Source organism: Bombyx mori, chromosome 11, assembly GCF_030269925.1.
Source record: "Bombyx mori chromosome 11, ASM3026992v2".
NCBI lineage: Eukaryota > Metazoa > Arthropoda > Insecta > Lepidoptera > Bombycidae > Bombyx > Bombyx mori.
The window spans coordinates 4,891,231-4,896,230 of NC_085117.1; the positions used below are offsets into that span (position 1 = coordinate 4,891,231).

General features: G+C 44.9%; 3 non-coding genes across 3 annotated transcripts in view; all 3 read left to right on the top strand.

The window, feature by feature from the left end:
- Positions 1 to 897: 897 nt before the first annotated feature.
- Positions 898 to 2,805, top strand: LOC134199775 (small subunit ribosomal RNA). Its single transcript, XR_009974397.1, has one exon. It is a non-coding gene; the product is annotated as a small subunit ribosomal RNA (ribosomal RNA).
- Positions 2,806 to 3,566: 761 nt separating this feature from the next.
- On the top strand, positions 3,567 to 3,723 carry LOC134199771 (5.8S ribosomal RNA). Its single transcript, XR_009974392.1, has one exon. It is a non-coding gene; the product is annotated as a 5.8S ribosomal RNA (ribosomal RNA).
- Positions 3,724 to 4,571: 848 nt separating this feature from the next.
- Positions 4,572 to 5,000, top strand: part of LOC134199766 (large subunit ribosomal RNA) — a 4,118-nt gene continuing 3,689 nt past the window's right edge. The window contains exon 1 of the ribosomal RNA XR_009974388.1: positions 4,572 to 5,000. This exon is cut by the window's right edge and continues 3,689 nt beyond it. This is a non-coding gene — a ribosomal RNA (large subunit ribosomal RNA).

Sequence of the window (5,000 nt, forward strand, 5' to 3'; positions counted from 1 at the left end):
CGGCCCGCATCACATGTGTGGTTTGAGCGCGTGTCGCGTTTGATGTTCGGGCGTGCCTTAGTTGGTGCGCGAGGCGAGAGAGGAAGATTTGATTGATGTTTGTTGTTTTTTGGATTACATTTTCAGTTTTTCTCTCTCGTTTTTAAACGAACACATTATAAAGTTATATATTATATATTTGATCAGCGTCGGACCTGCGTCATGCGATCTGAAGTATCTATCCATCTCTCATATATATCTTGTCCGGTCAGAAGCTTGACATATATACATTGAGGAGAGGAGGAGACTTTTGTGATTGGACGCATAAATTTTTTGGTCCTGGAAATTTTAAAATTTTTCATATGTTCATTGGTTTTGCGCGTTGCGTGTGTTTCGTGTTTAATAATAATAATAATATAATATATTTATTATAGATTAACCGAAACGCTGCGGTCGCCGTAACACCGTGTGAGACATATGCGTAACTCATGCGACGGCATGTTCGTTCGGTTAGTTCATTTCTAATTTCAGAATGAAACAATCAAACGGACGAATGCACCTGTTCGTTCAGTCGTTTACGTCATTCTGTACGTTCCGTGCGCGATTTTGAAATTTTATTCGTTAAAACGAATTATAATATTTCATATGGTGTTTTTATTTAAACATTATATGTTTTAACGTGAACGGTTTATGCGAAATCTCGGTGGACCGATTTTGTATAATTATCCTTTTCCTTAAAAATTAAATTTTCTAGGATATGGATTTTTATATATTTAATGATATTATTTATTAGTAAACAACGAGAGTTGTTTATTATATAAATACTATTATAATACCTAAACACGATCACGCCGTACGAGCGTTTTTACGCCCGATGCGGTGCGACGTTTTAGTTTTCGAGCTAACGAAAAAGAGAGCTCCCTGGTTGATCCTGCCAGTAGTTATATGCTTGTCTCAAAGATTAAGCCATGCATGTCTCAGTGCAAGCCGTATTAAGGCGATACCGCGAATGGCTCAATATATCAGTTTTGGTTCCTTAGATCTTACTCAGTTACTTGGATAACTGTGGTAATTCTAGAGCTAATACATGCAATCAGAACTCTGACCAGTGATGGGATGAGTGCTTTTATTAGATCAAAACCAATCGACGGAGGGCCTCGCGTCCGAAGTCGTTAATTTTGATGAATCTGGATAACTTTTGCAGATCGCATGGTCAAGTACCGGCGACGCATCTTTCAAATGTCTGCCTTATCAACTTTCGATGGTAGTTTCTGCGACTACCATGGTTGTCACGGGTAACGGGGAATCAGGGTTCGATTCCGGAGAGGGAGCCTGAGAAACGGCTACCACATCCAAGGAAGGCAGCAGGCGCGCAAATTACCCACTCCCGGCACGGGGAGGTAGTGACGAAAAATAACGATACGGGACTCTTACGAGGCCTCGTAATCGGAATGAGTACACTTTAAATATTTTAACGAGGAACAATTGGAGGGCAAGTCTGGTGCCAGCAGCCGCGGTAATTCCAGCTCCAATAGCGTATACTAAAATTGTTGCGGTTAAAAAGCTCGTAGTTGCATTTGTGCGCCGCGCTGTCGGTGCACCGCATCCGCGGTGATACTGACACGTTTGCGGAGCATATCGTCGGTGAGCCGGCGTTCTAAAAAACGCCGGTTCAATATCAAAATCCTATCGCGGTGCTCTTCGGTGAGTGTCGAGGTGGGCCGACAATTTTACTTTGAACAAATTAGAGTGCTCAAAGCGGGCTAAAAATGCTGCTTGAATATTTCGTGCATGGAATAATAGAATATGATCTCGGTTCTATTTTGTTGGTTTTCAGAACTCCGAGGTAATGATTAATAGGGATAACTGGGGGCATTCGTATTGCGACGTTAGAGGTGAAATTCTTGGATCGTCGCAAGACGAACATCAGCGAAAGCATTTGCCAAAGGTGTTTTCATCAATCAAGAACGAAAGTTAGAGGTTCGAAGGCGATTAGATACCGCCCTAGTTCTAACCGTAAATATGTCATCTAGCGATCCGCCGACGTTACTACAATGGCTCGGCGGGCAGCTTCCGGGAAACCAAAGATTTTGGACTCCGGGGGGAGTATGGTTGCAAAGCTGAAACTTAAAGGAATTGACGGAAGGGCACCACCAGGAGTGGAGCCTGCGGCTTAATTTGACTCAACACGGGAAATCTCACCAGGCCCGGACACCGGAAGGATTGACAGATTAACAGCTCTTTCTTGATTCGGTGGGTGGTGGTGCATGGCCGTTCTTAGTTGGTGGAGCGATTTGTCTGGTTAATTCCGGTAACGAACGAGACTCTAGCCTGCTAAATAGGCGTCGTTATTTAGGTGTGCGCGGCCTCGTGTCGCGCAACTCACTGACGACGTATTAAAATTCTTCTTAGAGGGACCGGCGTCTTCGAGCCGCACGAGATTGAGCAATAACAGGTCTGTGATGCCCTTAGATGTCCTGGGCCGCACGCGCGCTACACTGAAGGAATCAGCATGTTCTCCCTGGCCTAGAGGCCCGGGCAACCCGCTGAAACTCCTTCGTGCTGGGGATTGGGGTTTGCAATTATCCCCCATAAACGAGGAATTCCTAGTAAGCGCGAGTCATAAGCTCGCGTTGATTACGTCCCTGCCCTTTGTACACACCGCCCGTCGCTACTACCGATTGAATGATTTAGTGAGGTCTTCGGACCGACACGCGGTGGCTTCACGGCCGTCGGCGTTGTTGGGAAGTTGACCAAACTTGATCATTTAGAGGAAGTAAAAGTCGTAACAAGGTTTCCGTAGGGGAACCTGCGGAAGGATCATTAACGTGTGTTGTATTGTGTGTGATATGTAAATATTTTATTTATTTATTTATATATATATACGCATGCATACATTCGATCGTTCTTAATTTTTATCGTTTATCCGATTTCTCACGCTCTCGCGCGCGTTTGTCGCGACGATATTGAATCTGACTGCTGACATTATATATCTAATACTGCTGCGTACTGCACGCGCACGGCAGCACACGCATAAAACTATACGCGCACTACAAAATACCATTACTGACACCGAAATTACAGTGTTGTTCTGTGTTTGTGGTGTGTGTGTGTGTGTGTGTGATGCAGTAGTTGTGTGTGTGTGTGTCGTCGTGTCGATTCGATTGCCGTCGTGACACTAGTGCGCTCGAGAGCGAGAACGCGGTGATCGAAAGAAAAACTCACAGACGTTTTAGTTTTCTTAACGTGTGTGTGCGTGCGTTGTACCACCGTGTTTTATATGTTTATTATTATATATTTTGAGATTCGAAATTTCGAATATTATAATATTTATGTATAAAATGCGAAACGCGCGCGCGCACACGGCGAAAACGTCGAAACGTCGCGTACACGTCCAAACGTCACGGAGAGTCGCGTGCGCGCGTTCTTGCGGGAGCGCTCGCTCGTGTCTCTCTCGTCGTCGTTGACGGTTTCGTAAATTAACATAGAATACATTTTATTTATTTATTGTTTTTTTTTTCGACAAGAAAAAAAAAAAAAGAAATTTTTTATTTTTATTTAAACATTACAGAAAAAACGAAAATCATTACCCTGGACGGTGGATCACTTGGCTCGCGGGTCGATGAAGAACGCAGTTAACTGCGCGTCATAGTGTGAACTGCAGGACACATTTGAACATCGACATTTCGAACGCACATTGCGGTCCGTGGAGACACATCCAGGACCACTCCTGTCTGAGGGCCGGCTGCATAAAAAACATTAATCACATTGCGTGGCTCGTGCCGCGCTCGTGATCCGTCGCGTTGACGCGTTCCGCGTTACGCGTTCGTACTCGTCGTTACGTGTTGTTTTATTTAATTAAAATCTGACCGAAGACTACGATTACGAATCGCGTTTCGCTAGCTCGTCTCTCCGACGGATCTAAAAATGTTTTATTGTTATTTCAAAATTTTCATAATCACGTCGAACCTCTCTGGCGCGCGCGTTATGTTTAGCGTGCGCGTAGCGAGTTCTCGTGTATATGAATTTTTGTCGTCTTGGTTTCGTTATTCTGTTGTTGACGTTGTATTAATCGTTATTTAATATCGACGACGACGACGGTGCGAAGCGAAACGTTGTGATGAAGAATTTTAATGAATTATTTGTAATCGCGAATAAATTCAATAAAATAATCTAACGATTTTTCGCTTGCACACACATCGATCGTTGAATTTACTTAACGTAACGGCGACGACGAAAAACTACTAATGACCGGGACAGACGAATGATTAACAATAGGAAAACGTGTGTAGGCGGACTCGACGTCCGAATTGCGACCTCGCGCCTCTCCATCTCTCACTCTGACTCGCTAGCGCTCTCGTTCGCTCGCTCTCGCTCACTGCTCTCGGCTCTCTCGTTTTCGTCTCTGATTGAAATCTCATTACAAAATTTTTTGTGAGGAGAAGAAAGAAGAGATTGATGCTTGGGAATAGAGAAAATGGTGGTGGGAGGAGAGGAAAGGAGGACGTGCGTGAGGAGAGGAGAGGGGTGGGAGGATTTTGCGATGGACGCTGACGGATATCGAGTTTGCCTCAAATTTATTTTTATATCGTTGGCCTCAGATCAGGGAGGATCACCCGCCGAATTTAAGCATATTAGTAAGCGGAGGAAAAGAAACTAACCAGGATTTCCTTAGTAGCGGCGAGCGAACAGGAATATAGCCCAGCACTGAATCCCGTTGTTTTAATCGATAACGGGAGATGTGGTGTTCGGGAGGTTCCGCTTTCTCGTCGCGACGACTCCTGTCCAAGTTCGTCTTGAACGGGGCCGTTTTCCCGTAGAGGGTGCCAGGCCCGTAGCGACGGAGGGTCGCGGCGAGAGGGACGCTCCTTAGAGTCGGGTTGCTTGAGAGTGCAGCCCTAAGCGGGTGGTAAACTCCATCTAAGGCTAAATATGACCGCGAGACCGATAGCGAACAAGTACCGTGAGGGAAAGTTGAAAAGAACTTTGAAGAGAGAGTTCAAGAGTACGTGAAACCGTTC